The sequence below is a fragment of the Chinchilla lanigera genome, unplaced genomic scaffold, assembly GCF_000276665.1.
Source record: "Chinchilla lanigera isolate Chin_1 unplaced genomic scaffold, ChiLan1.0 scaffold00009, whole genome shotgun sequence".
Lineage (NCBI taxonomy): Eukaryota > Metazoa > Chordata > Mammalia > Rodentia > Chinchillidae > Chinchilla > Chinchilla lanigera.
Genome location: NW_004955410.1, coordinates 28,980,709 through 28,996,862, shown reverse-complemented (window position 1 = coordinate 28,996,862; position 16,154 = coordinate 28,980,709). Strand labels below are relative to the sequence as shown.

Sequence of the window (16,154 nt, the reverse complement as noted above, 5' to 3'; positions counted from 1 at the left end):
AAAAAAAAAAAAAAAAAAAAAGAATTCATGCTTGAAATGTAAGTTTTGTCTGCAGAGAATGTAGTGGGAGGCACATGCCAATACAGCCCAGAGTGAATTTCTAAGTCCCACGGTGCCATCATAGCTATTTTTCTGGTTTTCCTATAGTTGTGATCCTTCAAGGGTAGTAAGCTGGACCTACAAACACTGATGAGAAAATACAATAATTTGGAATGGGGGAAGGGAGAGGAAAAGATAAGTAGGACAAATGAAGAAACTCTTAGTTTACGGGAGGATGTTTGCCAGCTGGGAGAAGACTTCACTGTCATATGCAAATGCAACTGTGACCCTGCTGTTTTGAATATGTGCTTTGTACCCAAGTCCTGATAGAGACCTAGGCTTGATAAAGCACAATGGTTATCATTCTATTAAACGAGCAGAGAACAGATGAGCTGGGATGTAGCTTAGTGCAGACTTCTTGCCTAGCATGCATGAGGCTCAGGGTTCCATCCCCAGCCCTGAAAGAAAAAAAAAGAGAACAGTTGGGTAGTTTCTGAAAATATTAAACATAGTGTTACCATATGATACAGTAATTCTACTAATAGATACATACCCAAGGTAAATGAAAACATACATCCATAGGAAAAATTGTACATAAATGTTCAAGGCAACATTTTTCAAAATACTCAAAAGTATAAACAACCCAAATATTCTTCAACTGATAAATGGATAGACTAGGTCCGGTATATCCATGTAATGGAATATTATATAGTCAGTAAAGAAGAATGAAGTGCTGACACATGCCACAACATGACTGAACCTTGAAAACACTATGCTAAGTGAAAAAAAGAATAGTAAGCAGGCACAAATGGTATACATTGTATAATTCCATTTACATAAAATGTCCAGAATAGGGCAGAGGATATAGCTCAGTGGCACAAGTGCTTGCCTGGCAAGTGCAAGGTCCTGAGTTTGATTCCCAGTACCAAATAAACAAACAAACAAAAAGTCCAGAATAAGCAACTCTACAGAAAGAGAAAGTAGATTAGTGATTAAGTGTTGAGGGAGTGGGGGAGATGGGAAGTAACTGCTAATCAGTATAGTTTCTCTTGGGAGTGACAAGTTGTTCTGAAATTATATTTTGGTACTAGTTTTACAACTCTGTGTATATACTAAGAACCATTGACTTCTGCACTCTAAATCAGTGAACTGTAGTATATCTGAATCAGATCTCAGATTCCCCAAAATTAAACATACTATAAATCATGGATCTCAGAAAAACTTGCAAAAAGGATTGGAATATTATTTTCAAGCTTGAAACAAACAAGATTAGTAATGTATTTCATTCACATAGTACATGTATATTAAAATGTATGTCATATATTTAAAATAAAAAACAAAGGCCTAAACAAATAGGTATCCCTCCTTCCAGCACACTGTGACCGAATGTGGCCACTGAAGACCTTTGGTGCCCCACATGCTGGGGCAGGGGGAGGGTAATGGAAGTGATGGTTGGGGGCTCCTCTGGAGACTTATTGCAAGGTGGCCCAGACTTGAGCCAGGGAAGGCAGCTGTCTGCTGCTTTGGAGGTGCCTTGTGAAATCAGTGTAACCAGCCCTGGGCTGGTAGTGAATGCTGTTCTATGTGCAATATATATTTAACTGTCAAAGCTCAAGTCAAGCCATAAACCTACATTTCCATAGATCCCAGACAAAAATAAACACAGACTCCTTCCCTCTGCCTTGCTCGGATGCTGATTAGATTGCATCCTCTATGAAAAGACGAGTTCAGTCTTTCCTAAGGATTTCCTCACCGGTCCTTCAGCCACCAAGGCGCAAGTGCTTCCCCCCTGAAAGATGCATGATCCAGCTGTTCTTCTTGTCAGCTACAGCTTCTCACTAATCTTTCTGGAACAAGGGAGACAAAAACAAGGTTTAATTATCATGACCTGAACGTGTCCCTCCCAAATGAGAAGAGGATCTTTATGTATGAACACCAAAGATAACAGCTTCTTTTAACTAGTAGTGATCTGTCATTCTAATTCTTTGTTTACAGTTTTGAAGGTTGGTATGTATTTTATCTCTCAGGTCTGTAGGAAAATCTAGCCATTTGGGCTAACATGCAATGTCATGTGCTGGGGCTTGATAAATTGAGAGCTAAATGTTTTAAGACCGCTAAAGTAATAATCACTAAGTGCTTAATTTGAAAACACACACTATTCTTTTGCTCCCATAGGATGAAGAGTCCTTCACAGAGTCACACTGTAGCTCCAGGCCAGATTTTTCTTCTCCAATCTTTTGTGCCTTTGGTCTCCCAAGGCTGCAACTGACTGTCTCTGGCGCTCCCAGAATCTGCCTTCCAGAGTTGCTGGAGGCCTACTGATGAGTGTACTGGAGATCCTCATGCAAATCCTGGATGTCTGTCAGTGGACGTCACCCCCAGCAAGGCCATGGGACATACTTCTCCTGCATGGGTCCCATCTTGCAGCCGCCACTGGAAATGCTAGCTGGGAACACACAGGGGCTTTCTTGTCCAAAAGTGCAGGTCAATACTGTCTGCATCAGCTGGGCATAATGCTACATGCCTATAATCCCAACAGTCCAGAGGCAGTGGCAGGAGGATCACTATGAATTTGAGGCCAGCCTGGACCACATAGTGAGACCCTCTCTCAAACAAACAAACAAACAAACAAAAAATCAAACTACTGTCTGCATTCACAAGTTGGCTACTTCTTAAGAAGTACCAGTGCTCAACCCTGTCCTAGAGGAAACCAATATAATTTATATCAAAAGGAAAAGAAACTTGTCACATAACCCAAAGTAACCAAATGGCATCTGAACTTGAGTCCATGAATAGGTCTCTTGCAGGAAGCAGCGCAGGTAGACCTGTTGCCTGGCCCACAGCTGACAGGGGTCTAGCTGGAATCTGGATTCAAGCTTATCAGGAAAATCAAGTTTTTGCTTGGTTAAAGGGCTGCAGGAGGAAGAACAGGGCACTCAGGCCATATTCAGGCCAAGTTTCAACCACAGGGAGGAAAAGTGCAAACAACAAAGAAAATCTCCCTAGACTGAAAACTATTCTCATAATGCTTATAAATTTAAATGAAAAAAATAAAGGTGCAAAATGGATATACATTGTAAGTTTGAGCCCAGCCTGGGCCACGTAGAGACTTAGTGAGCTCCTGTCTCAAAAGTAAGAAAAAAATTAAGGGAGGATGGGTGGGGATATAAATCAGTGTGAAGGCCCTGAGCGCAATCCCTAGTACTGCCCAAAAAAGGGATAAGATATACATTCCTATTTGCTTGGTTTTGCATAAAGAAACTCTGGAAGGACACATCAGTAACAAATAAAAGTGATTACTTGGTTTGAGGGTAGAGAACTGGTAGGACAGAGGACAGGAATGGGAGCTAGGCTTTTCACTATATGCCTTTTGCATTATTATTTTTTATTATTTTTTAATCCTGTGTGAGGAAATTCTCCAGATCCTTAGGAAGCACCAAGAAACAGAATTGCTCCCTTCAGGAGCTTACATTCTAGTACAAGAAGACAGAGATAAACACATAAAAAAGCATATTCAATGGCACACTAGGTAGTTCTAAAAATAAAAAAGTGAAGCTGGGTGTGGTGGTACACATCCAACATCCCAGCTGCTCAGGAAGCTGAGGCAGGAGGCTCACAAGTTCAAGGCCAGTTTGGGTAACTGAAAAACCCTCTCTCAAAGGAAGAAATGTAGAGCTGGTGGTGTAGCTCAGTGATAAATTGCCCTGGGTTTGATCCCCATTACGTCAGGAAGGGAGGGTAGGAGAAAGAAGAAAGGAGGAAGAGAAGAAGGGAGGAAGAAAAGAAGGAAGAGAGGGAAAGGAAGGGTGTGAGGAGAGGAGCAGTTTGCTGTACCAAATAGGGTCTGCTCACAGAGGTCAGGCCTGCATGAAGACTTGAAGGAAGCAGGGGTGGAAAGAGGGATCGTTGGAGAAAACAGTGCCAGGCCGAGGGAGCAGCTTACAGTGGTGGTTTCCAACCAAAGGCAGTTTAGCTCCCAAGGAACATGTAGCAATGTCTAGAAACATGTTTGGCTGTCACAGCTGCAGGGATGGTAGCAGCATCCAGTGAGTAGAGACAGGGGTGTTGTTAACATGCTGCTATGCACGTGACAGTCCCCACAACCAAGAATTTCCCAGAGCAGCCAGATGATCCCAATAAGGAAAGTGGGTGTTGGAGCAGAGACCCTAAAGAGGGTGGATGCTGGGTACATTCAAGTGACAAGAAGGTGACAAGAGATGGAAGCTATCCTAGTCTACTTATTCTACTGACTATAGCTGCCTCACGCACTCCCACACTTCCCACAGCAAGTGTGAGCTCTCCAGAGTCCTACAAGTGCGTGAAAATGAAGAGCAATGTTCTCCTGACGGTTGTAGAACTCACAAGGCCGCGTGTTTCCAAAGGTGCACACTTCCCATTGCCAGGCAGCAGTGTGAGTTCTTTCTTTCATTCCTCCTGTCAACTCTCAGCTGCCCCAGTATGAAGCAAAGATTGCAGAAACCCCATCTGCTTAAGGCTCTATTCCCATCTCAGTTAGGGACAGAGAAAAGGTCAAAAAGAGAACAATGCTTTGTCCAAAGCCTGCCTTGGATTGGGGTGTGGTGGGAGGGAAATGAGAAAGATGAAAGCAAGTCGAAACAGTGGAAAGGAGGTGACTTTGCTTCCTTTTCAAAGAGGCTCGGGCGCTGGGGATTTAGCTCAGCAGCAAAAGCGCTTGCCTGGCAAGCGCAAGGTCGTGAGTTCGGTTCCCGGTACCGGAGAAAAACTAAAAAAAAAAAAAACAAAGAGGCTCTGGCTTGAGCAGGTTCTGGGTTCCATTCCCAGGACTGCAAGAAAGGCAAAACGCAGAATCTCAAGGAGAGCGAGGGATGGGGTGTCTGCAAAGGGTTCAAAATAGCAAGAAGCACTTAATAGTCTGTCTCTGTTGACTTGGCTGAGGAGCAGGGACTCCAGACACCTCCCGAAATTTCCCTTTCTCTCCAGTCTCCTTGTTAGCCTTTTCCCCTAGCTCTAGAAAAGTTTATTGAACTAAACTTTTGCAAAACAGAGGTGATTGACCTGAGGACTTTACTCAGCACTTCTAGCAGGCAGGAAAATACAAGGTATATTTGAATAAGTGTGACGAGTTTGATTTAGCTATCACTCAGGTTTGGGGAAGTGGTGAGCAATATAATTGGAAGTTGGGCTATTATAATATTTAATAACCAATATGCTTATAAAATTAACATATAAATCAACATATATCAGACACTTTAAATCTTCTCACAGTGACACAGCTAACTAAATTAGAGATGTGTGGGGCATGTGGCAGTCATTAAGAGCGCTTGGCTTTGGTGTCCCATCAACCTAGGTCTGAGTCCTGGCCACGCTAATTCTTACCAGCTTTGAGATCTAAGGCCAGTTATTTAAGTGCCCCGAGCCCAAATTCTACAGCTGTAAAATGAGAGTGATATTAGCAATATCACCTCAATGATATCAACCTCACAGAAATGCTGAGAGCACTGAAGTATAATTTATGCAAGGCATGAGGCCCAACAATGGTGAGAACTCAATAATGGCAGATATTACTAACATCAAAATGACTTTGCATTCTTCATAACCCAATAAGACAATAGACGGCTCGGTTATTTCCTGTAACACTGTCGTTACCAATATTTGCTTTTACGGTGACTACCTGGTTAAGAACTTTCCATCTGAATTACAGGATTACTTTAGTTAGGAGGGTCCAGCTGGAAAGGAGGCTAAAATGCCTCCAGTGTGGGCCATCCCAAGGTAAGAGTGGGGCAGGAGGACCCAAGTCAGGCAGAAGCCCAGATAACAGAGATGACATATTTTTGTACAAAGATATAAATGAAGGAAAAGTGGATTCTTAAATTGGCCATTAAAAATAAATATTAATAGGCAAGCATAGTGGCATATGTCTGTGATCTCAGCACTCAGAAGGCTGAGGCAGGAGGACTGTTTTAATTGAGGCCAGCCTGGGCTAGACAGTGAGACCCTAGCTCAAAAAACTAAAATAAAATAAATATTAACACTATTAAATTGAAATAATCTCTGAGATCTTTTAATGAATAGGAAAAGTAAACTTCAAAATCATATGAATAGGATAAGTACATGTTTCATAATTACATATGTATGTGTCAATACACAAGATGTCTTTATAAATGCATGGAATTTCTCTGAAAAGATACATGAGGTAGTTTCCTTCCTTTCTGGGAAAGCAAACTGAGGGGTGGGGTCAAGATTTGGGAAATTCTCAGGGCTGGGAATATAGCTCAGCTATAGAGCATTTGCCTCACATGGGCAAGGCCCAGGTTTTGACCCTTAGCACTACACACACACAAATCTTCAAAATTATAAACCGTAAAGTTACTGTTAATTTCATGGAGCAAAAACTCAATGTATGACAACTGAAACACAAAATGTTAAAGTTTCAGAATACTAAGTGTTGGCATGGATACAAACTCCTACCCAGGAAAGTAAACAGGCATCTTCATTTTGAGGAGCATTTAGGCATTGTCGAGGAGGGCTAATAATGTGCCTTATAGTTTTGTGCTTAGGCATTTACAGTACATAAAGAAACTCTTACCTGTGCAGCCAAGGAGGTAGGAACAAATGCTCATAACAATATCATTTATCAATAGCAGAAATGAAAAGTAACCTATAGTATAATTATGTATTAGGATACTATATAGAATATTACATAGGTGTTAAAATGAACTACATTTATATATATCAATGTAAATAAAATTCAGAATCATAGAATTTTTTAAAGTTGTAAAACAATTTATTGAGTATACCACTTGTGTATCATATCACAGATAATACCCACAATAATTTTAAATATATATAGGTAGACATATTTATCACTGAAATGCAGAGACATTCAAGGGAAAAGTATATCCTAGTCTTATGTTGACAGTATCTATGTGACATAGTGGGGCAGGAAGGGAATAGATGGGGTGGGGTAACCATGTACTATAGTTTTGATTTTAAACATCCCCGCTTAAAAGACCATATGTTAAAGGCTTGGCCCAAATGCGTGCTTTTGGGAGGTGGTAGAAACCTTAAGACATAGGGCCTACTGAGAGACCTTCAGTTCACGATGGCTGTGCTCCTCACGGAGATAATAGGGATTCAGCACCTTCCTTTTTCTCCTTTTCCCTTCCTGGGTGCCATGAGATGAGTAGCTTTGCCTTGCCTCATGCTCTCACCATGGTGTGCTGCCTTGTAACAAACCCATAGGTAATGGGGCCCATCACCCCCAAACTGAAAGCTCCAAAACCAGGAGCCAGAATGAGCCTTTTCTGCTTATAAATTGACTATCTCAAGTATTTGCTTTAGCAGCCAACAGCTGATAACACACTGAGTCTGTGAAATAGCCTGTAACCTATCCTCAACCTGCCACTGTGGGGGTGGAAGGGCAGGAAGGCTCGTTCACATCTTTTGCCCTGTTTTGAACCACTGCCTGGTTGGCTTGCCAACAGTGAAGAGCGATCTGTGGATGTGATGGTGTGGTGCACTGCAGGGTGCTGTGCTGGGAGTCAGAACCCTGCTTGGAGACCTTGGAGGACACTCTGTCACTTTAGAAATGTTTCACTAGACAAGATGGTAGGAATTTACCAATGGTTGTTATATTACATATTGTTGTCTTCATATCAGTAGCTCAGATTAAATAAAATAAAAAAAAATTTAAGAAATGTTATATAACCAATGAGTGCCTCAGTTTCTCTCCAGAGGCCTGATCTAAGCCATGGCCTTTCAGAAAGACTGCTTCAGGAAAGGACCTTCCAGGTAGCGAAGTCAGCAGGTGAGAAATTAACACTGGTACATAAGGCCCCAGACTGTCCAAACAACATTGAAAAGGCCTCTCCATGATTGCAAGTGCACAACTTTTTAATGAGGAAAGCAGATTCGTCCTTGTTTTCAAAATTAATTTCTTAATTTGTGTAATAACAGGAACTTAGGAACAACTTCACGTGATATTTTTTTCATGGGGTTCCCAAACCCTTGGAGGGCAGAATTATTGGGGAAAGAAGATAATCACAGTGTCTACACTACAGCATCACCTACAGCATAGCATCCCATGGCAAAGCAGCTTCTGCATCTCAGATTTGGATCGACTACTGGTCACAGAAGGACAAAGCTAGGTGCAAAACAAGTGATCCTGAGGAACGAATACTCTGGGTCCTAATAATGACAAGAACATGTGCTCACTTTGGCATCAGCACCTATAGTAATGACAGGAACATCAGTAGCTAATTGTCACTCTGCCCAGGCAATGTGCTAATGATTCTTAGAGGGATTATCTCCCAAGCCTCAGAATCTCTATGAGGCAACTGAGGCAAAGAATAACTCGGGGACTGGCTAAGATCTGGGAGTGAGTACGGCGCAGTGCAGCTCTGCCACAAACCAGCTACATGCTCTTGGGCCAGTCACCTCTCCCCTCTGGGTCTCGGTCATTTCATCTGTGAAATGAAGGCCGGGGATATAGCTCAGTGGCACAAGTGCTTGCCTGGCAAGCCTGAGGTCATGAGTTCAATTCCTGGTATATAAAAAAAAAGTCACCTGTGAAATGAAGAGTAAGCTAGATGATTTCAAAGGCCCCTCAACACTTAGAGTTCAGACCTCTGTGAAATTAAGTCTCCTCCTCTCTGCTAATAAAGCCTCAGCTTTCCAATGAGCCTTTTGTAATACAGATTGCCTAAAAAGCAGACAGCTCCTTCTCTAATATTAAATAAAAGTTTCAGTGTTGTGGTCAGAAAACGTAAGGACTCTGTACAGCTATACAAGGGGTTTGGGTTAAGGGGTTACTTGAGGGGGGCAGTTAGGGAGGAGGAGGGACAGAGTGGGCCGTGGGCAGGAGAAGTGAGGTTCTGGTTTCTGGAAAATCCTTGAAAGTATCTCCTGCTTAAAGTCGTCAGATCCACTAAACCAGAAGCCCTGAAAAGCCACCTTGTGACCTTCTGCTGGGAATACTAAATGAGCCCCTAAGGTCTTTAGAAATATGGGGCTTACAAATAAGGCCAAATATTTCACCTCTGATTCTGATGAAAGGTTTATGAGCCCCAGAATAGTTCAAGCACGACATGTCTGGATTGAATATTTGGTGTGCACTTAACACCAATGCTCTTCAGAGGCTTCGTGTTTCACAACCAAACTTTGGCAGAATTGCATTAGTTACCTGATACCCGTGGTAGGGGACATTTTCTCACTTCTTGGTGCTATAAATAGTGCAGGCTCCTGTCTGTGGCATATGTGAGTTAATTAGGCACATTAAGCCTCAGAGATTTGACCGGTATTGCTGTCCCTTGACCTTGTACCACAGAAAAGAAGGCTAAGAAGATGATGACATGCAGCAAACTAGGGTCCAGACGGGGAAGCCACTGGGTGGAGCACGCTGGAAGATGTAGAGGAGATGTGGCTGGCCACAACCAGATTTCAGAGACGAGGCCCTGCCACTCCAACACACTAGCTGAGCCTGGGTCTTGGACTAGAACATAAAAATAGAGGTCCATGAGGACACTGCTGGAAACTAAATCCCCTGAATCTCAGAGATGATTCAATTCTATTTGGAGATACAAGAGCATCACACATAAGATTTGTCCTCAAATTCCTTCTTCATTGCTCACATCTGTGTCTTTAGGAAACACACAAATAGGATGAAGGCTGCTCCCACCACCCATCCCAGAAATGAATGACCTTGAGGATGTGATGCCATCACAGCTCACAAAGCACTGTCTCACACACTGGGTACCTTGTCTAGCTCTCAAGGGATACATGGGAACCAGCTCTCTCCCTCCAAAATTATCAATGCCCGCTACTTCTCATTGCTTTCCTTTGGCATTAGGTTGGCATTTATTAAGCACCTGCTGTGTATAAGAAGCTTTGAGAAACACAGAAGAAGATGATAAGAACCTGAAGGTCCAAAAGGGCTACGGAGCTTGCAAGTGCCAAGGGAAAGGGAGAGAATGCTCAGCGGCTATGGGGTGGGCTTCTGAGAAGGCCTTACATTCGGGCCCCTCTTCAGGGGAGAAGGAAGTTGGCAAGAGAGAAGAGTGGGTGTCCAAGGGGCAGACTGGAGGATGGGCATGCATCCTGGGGTGCAGAACTGGGAGCAAAAAGCACATGCTTGGACTCCACAGCACAGTCAGGATGGAGAAGGCCAGGGTGGATGGCATCTGGTGGGAGAGGTTGCTTTCGAAAGGGGAGCCTGAGAAAGGCATGGGAACAGGGTCCAAGAGTATTTAAAAGGGGCCCGTGGGGATGGGGCTATAATCCCATCACTCTGGAAGAGCAAGGCATGAAGTTGCAAATTTGACTCCAGCCTGGCAACTTAGCGAGTCGTCAGGACCCTCTCTCAAAAAAATCAAAATAAAAGGGCTGCCTTTGTAGCTCAGTGGGAAGGTCCTGAGTTAAATCCCCTGTACCCTTAAAGGGAGAGCGAAAGGGAGAAGGAAAAGGAGGAGAAGGAAGAGGGGGAGAAGGAGGAGGAAGGGGAAGGGGAGAAAGAGGAAGAGAGAGAAAAGGCCTTTCCAACCCACAAGAACTATTTTGAAGGGTTGTCTACTGCCCTGTCCTCCAATTTTTTCAAAAAGTTGACTTCTAAAGTTTTCAGAAATCAAAAACTTTCTCAGACACCAGAAACAGCCTCTGAGATCTCTCAAGGTGCAAATGGTAGTTTCAGAAAGCAAAAGCAAAGAGAAGAGAGGAAAGTAGCAGGCATAGCTCTGTTCCCTAAAGCATAAGCCAAGAGGCAGAGTCATGTTCACTGTGAGACCATGCCAAGCAGAGAGGCAGGCCACCCTCTCTCTCTCCTCACTGGAGTCACTCCTGTGTACCCCTCTTTAGATCTAAAATGCCCCCCAAAGTCTCATGTGTTTGGAAGGTGATTGGTTCACGGAGGTATTATACTCATCCGCGGATTCATCTGTTCATGAGTTCACCCCTGAATGTGCTGTTAGGAGCCAGAACTCAGCTGGAGGCAGGTCACATGGTCTGGCCTGGAAGGCTAGATTCTTACGCTTCACACCTCCCTTTTTGCTCTGCATCCTTGCCGCTATGGGGTGGGCAGCTGTCCTCCACCATGCCCTAACACCAAGCCCTTTCTCCTTAGGGGTGCCCGCCAACCGTGTACTGAACCCACTGGAAACTATGAGCCAAATAAACTTCTATAAGCTGGAGGTGTCAGGTATTGTATCCAGCAATGAGCAACTGACTCATACACCCTCCCTAGCATAGACAGACAGCTCAGTCACTAATGACATGGCTCAAAGCCACATAGGGCTCTCCACATGGGGAGCCTGGAATCTTCCTCCCAGGGCTGCTCCATCCCAGATATAGCTGGAGGTTGTGGACCAAGAGGCAGACATGTGGAGCGGGGTTTCCTTGGAGGGCCCGGGTCAGCCTTGGCTGATTTTCACCTTCAAACCAAAGATCTTGTCTTTGCATCAAATCATGCCAGTATCAAATTCCTTCTGCATAAGCACTTGCTCTTCTCAGGAACCCTTCCACGTCTAGTACCTTCCATGATCCCAGCCACACCCCTGCCAGGCTGGCAGGGCCGGTATCACCATTCCAACTCTGACAGCAAGGCCCAAGTTACAAAATTTATCCAAAGTCATGCAGTAGAACCCAAACCCATTACAAGTCAGAAAGCATTGCCATTTTAATATTGTTTTACAATAGTAGTTGTTAGAAAATGACTCGGGCTATGGGCCAACTCCAGCCCGCCACCTGATTTTGTAAAACAAACCTCTACCTGGATGCGGGCACCCATTCGTTCATTGCCCTTAGCTGTTTCACAACACAGGGTTGATAGCTCCAGCAGTGACCATCTGGCCCAGAAAGCCTAAGTTAGTTACTGTCTAGCTCTCTCCAAAAAATGCTTGCTGAGCCCTGTTCTAAAGTATTATTGTTTTAGTTTTAGAAATGGAAATAATCTGCTATAAACTTACTAACAAGACTGTCCATATACTGGCTACAGACATATCAGCTCTTGAAGAAAGGAAAAGTGTTAGGGGCTGGGGATTTAGCTCAGTGGCACAGTGCCTGCCTGGCAAGCACAAGGTCACGAGTTTGATTTCCAGTAGTGGGAAAAAGACAAAAAAAAAAAAAGAAAGGAAAAGTGCCATTTATTAGCCACATGGCTTTGAACATACTTCATCTTTCTTAGCTTCCGTGTCCTCATCTCCCGAAGAGGCATAATGAGAGTACCTACTTGTCTCAGGCTGCTTACCATAGTTAAGATGGTTTAAACAGCAGGCATTTATTTCTCATAGTGCTGGTGGCTAGAAATTCAAGCTCTGGGAGAGCTCTCTTCCTGGCCCATAGGTGGCTGCCTCGGACTCTACCCTTGGAGCAGGGCAGTGGGTCTCTTCGTATAAGATCCTGATCCTATTAAGTTAAGGCCCCACCCTCATGGCATTATTTAACTTTAATCCCCTCCTAAGGGCCTTATCTCTAAATTTAGTCATATTGAGAGTTCAAGCTTCAGTATATGGATTTTGGGGAGACATGATTCAATCCATAACATAACCTCACATGCTTTTTATAAACCTTAAATAATGTAATGCACATAAAAATATTGCTTTAAGGTCTGGCACTTAGAAGAGTGCAATAACAGTAGGAAACATTGCCTTTAGACCTAAAATACAAAGGCCACAGTATTTGAAGTTGGAGGACTTGTTTTATTTGAGCAAGTTCACTCAGCCACTCTAGCTTCTGTTTCTTAATCTGCGAGATAGGGTTGTGAAAAACCTGAGTAAGGGTGTCTTTAACACCTCAAGTTTATTTGTTTCATTTTATTTAGTGTGTTGGCTTCTAGCCTATTGTTTCTTATCTCGTGATTGCAGGATAGCTGGAGTGCCTCCAGCCTTTTCATCTCATTCCACACAAGAAAAAGGTAAAGTAAAAGGAAGGCACAGGCCAACTAGATTTGTCTCCTTTTTTTAAACCAGGAAAATAAAAACTTTTTTAGAAACTCTACTCAGCAGATACCCACTTATGTCTCAATAGTCATGATATTGTCACACGGGTGCCTCTAACTTAAAAATAACCAGGAAGACAGTTTATGGCAGTGTCTGTCATAAAGTGGAAAGGTTTTAAAAAGTAAAATTAATACTCATCTACAGCCTTGTTGTGGGGTCATCAAGATTATCCCTTCAACATGCATGTTCCCTGGCAAACTGCGTCAAGAGCCTCCTGATCCACAAAAGATACCAGGAACTGACTCGGGAAAGAGAAAAGGGAGACATCTATACTCAACAAATCTGAAAATAAAAATAAGCCCTACAGTGCATGTGTAATAGACAGAGGCCAGGGTCCTCTAGGGAGCAGAGATGTCTGCATTCTGTTCTGCTTCCTTCGTGCCCCACTTTCACGGAGACGATTCAAGCCGTGCCAGTGGAAACACGACTTGGCCTCAAGTCCACATCTCTCCCTAGCCAAGCTGCATAGAAGTCCCCAGTCCTGATCTGGTGCTTCAGAGCTTTAATGAGGCAGGCAGGTGACAAGCTCTCAGCTACAGGCTCCTTTAGTTCCCCACAAAGGAAGGATCAAGTTCACAGAAAGCATTATGAAAGCACAGAATCTAGGCAGAGTGGGGAATCCTCATGCCACAGGGAGACAAATCACCACAATGTGCTGCAGACATCTCCCAAAAGCCTCCACTAGCAGGAAGAGAGGAGAGGAGGTGGCCAGCCTGGTGCTTTTCAAGAGCCTTGTCATGAAAGACCAATGGCTTCTCTTTCGTCTACTCAGAAAAGCAAACAAATGGCCCAGCCTTGTTTATTCCAGGATGTTTCATGCAAATATTTTCAAATTCAGATTTTGCCAAGCTGGTTTTAACTAGGAAAGCCTAGTTGGAAGAATATGCTAATAAGTCATTAAAGTGCACTCATATCATGCCATATGGTGCTCTTGAAACATAAAAGCACCGGGCTCTATTCTTCAGGCGGGGTCGGCTGATAAAAGAGAGCCCTAGGGAGAAGATTGTTGCTCAGTCCACCCTCACTTTATATGCTAACTCTTATTCTAGGGCTGCTGTGTTTTGACCAGGCTTGGCAGATATCTGTAAATGGCACTCTGTCTGGGAAAACTGCTGCAGGAAATGTGTTAGTGTAAGATCCAGGCTGGCAGAAATACAGTTGCATGAACTCAGTTTTTGGAGTGGTTTGTGTCTTGCTATTTATTAGTAGGTTTTTTATAACTATATTCTAAGTTCTATATCTGTTATGAAGTCTTTAAAACAATATACTGAGGAGGGGGGCAGATGACAGGTAAACAGATTATGTATTGATAGCATGTGTTCGGTTCAGTCTTTAATATGCAAGTCAGGCCTAGGGAGATGTACTGGATTCAGAAACTTGGTGGTGTGGGCATTTAATTGCATTGTGGCCGGTGGCCCGCATTTGAGGAAATATGCAGATGCATGCAGAAACCCAGTGATCAGTCCCTGGCTGCAGCATTGCTCCAAGCCCATCCCACAAGCAGGCAATTGGGGTGGGGGGGAATGGGATAAAGTTTCACAGTCATCAAAAATACCATCTTAGTTAAGAGAATTTCATTTCAGCACTGGGTTGTTAAAGAGTGTATTTAGGAACTTCATGGCAAGGACTCTGCTTTTTGCTTTTGCTGAAAGCACAGAACTTATTTCTAGTTCTGAGCACTCAGGCACATGATTAGTAAGACGAATACATTTGCCACATAGCTCTTCTTGATAATTATTTTTTTTCTTTTTTAAAAAAAGAAAGCAAATCACCATGCAGCACTCTATCCATGATAGAAATGACTTCCTGAAAATATCCACGTGTTGCAGGGCTTTCTGGACGATAGCCTGTTGGGCCAGATCCAAGGAGCGGCAACAGGGAGGATAAACTTAACACAGGATTAAGACTTAGACCCTGGCTTCTGAGAAGTAAGCAGTATAACAATTATTTATACCAACAAATTACATAAGCTCACCAATGATTAATCGATAAGTATTGTTTTGATTTTTTTACCTTCATCATTACAATTTCTAAGCAATATCTACATAGTAGCTGTAGCTATGATAGCCATTCTAAATATCTATAGAACTTTTACATCTCCCGAGATGTAGTATTAAATGTAAAAGCAAGTTGTGAGATGATGTCTAATATGGTGCCATTTTATTCTAGTGATTTTAAGTCACATTGTTTTTTGTTTGTTTTTCTGTTTTTGTTTTTGATTTTTGAGACAGAGCCTTGCAGTGTAGTGCAAGCTGGCCTTGAACTCACTATATAGCCCAGGCAGGCCTCAAATTTTTGGTGATCCTCCTGTCTCAGTCTCCAGGTGCTGGGATTACAGGCATGCACCACCACGCCCAGTTTTATTGTTTTTTTGTTTGGTTGGTTGATTGGGTTTTTTCCCTAATTACAAATAAAATACATGTTCAAAAAAATTTTTTTTGTTTTGTTTTGTTTTTGTCTTTTTTGAGACAGGGTCTCCTTATGCAGTTCAGGCCGGCCTTGAGCTTACTTTGTAGCCCAGGCTGGTCTTGAACTCGCAACGATCCTCCCACCTCAGCCTCCCGAGTGCTGGGATTACAAGCATGGGCCACCACGCCCAGCATGTTCAAAAAATTTGAAACACCTAACACATTGGCACCAAATGTTTGTTCCTAGTAATTCCTTTCTCCTGCTACTACCGGAAATAACTGGGGTTAACAAGTGAGAAGATTTGCTTTCAGAGTCATTTCTGTCAAGTGAGATTCTGTATTAGATATTTCTGGGGTGGAGGGTGTGTGTGTGTGTAATGAACATGTGATGCTATTGTCTTTTTAAAAAAGTATTTATTTTAAAAGTAAAAACTTTCCAACTCCAATTCTTGTTTGAAAAGGGGGCATTGCAAAGAAATAAATTCTTAGGTTAGCAAAATTATCTATTAATCATTCTGGGTAATTCTATTTCTTTCTTTTTTTTTTTGGTTTTTCTCTGGTACCGGGAACCGAACTCACGACCTTGCGCATGCCAGGCAGGCACTTTTGCCGGTGAGCTAAATCCCCAGCCCCAGAAGTAGCTGTTTTGTACATTTGAAATTTTCCAATTTTCTCAGGATAGCCTGTTTTTTAGGTCCTCTAATCTCCCATTTTCTGAGTTCTGTTTGCATTGTCCGTT

At 42.9% G+C, this 16,154-nt stretch overlaps 1 long non-coding RNA gene across 1 annotated transcript in view; it reads right to left on the bottom strand.

Annotated features, from left to right (window-relative positions):
• Positions 1 to 44: 44 nt before the first annotated feature.
• The window catches only part of LOC102008072, a 19,983-nt gene continuing 3,873 nt past the window's right edge, over positions 45 to 16,154 (bottom strand). The window contains exons 3-4 of the long non-coding RNA XR_259880.1: positions 1,793 to 1,886; positions 45 to 497 (exon numbers count right to left, since the gene is read on the bottom strand). This is a non-coding gene — a long non-coding RNA (uncharacterized LOC102008072). The remainder of the gene's footprint in view (positions 498 to 1,792; positions 1,887 to 16,154) is intronic.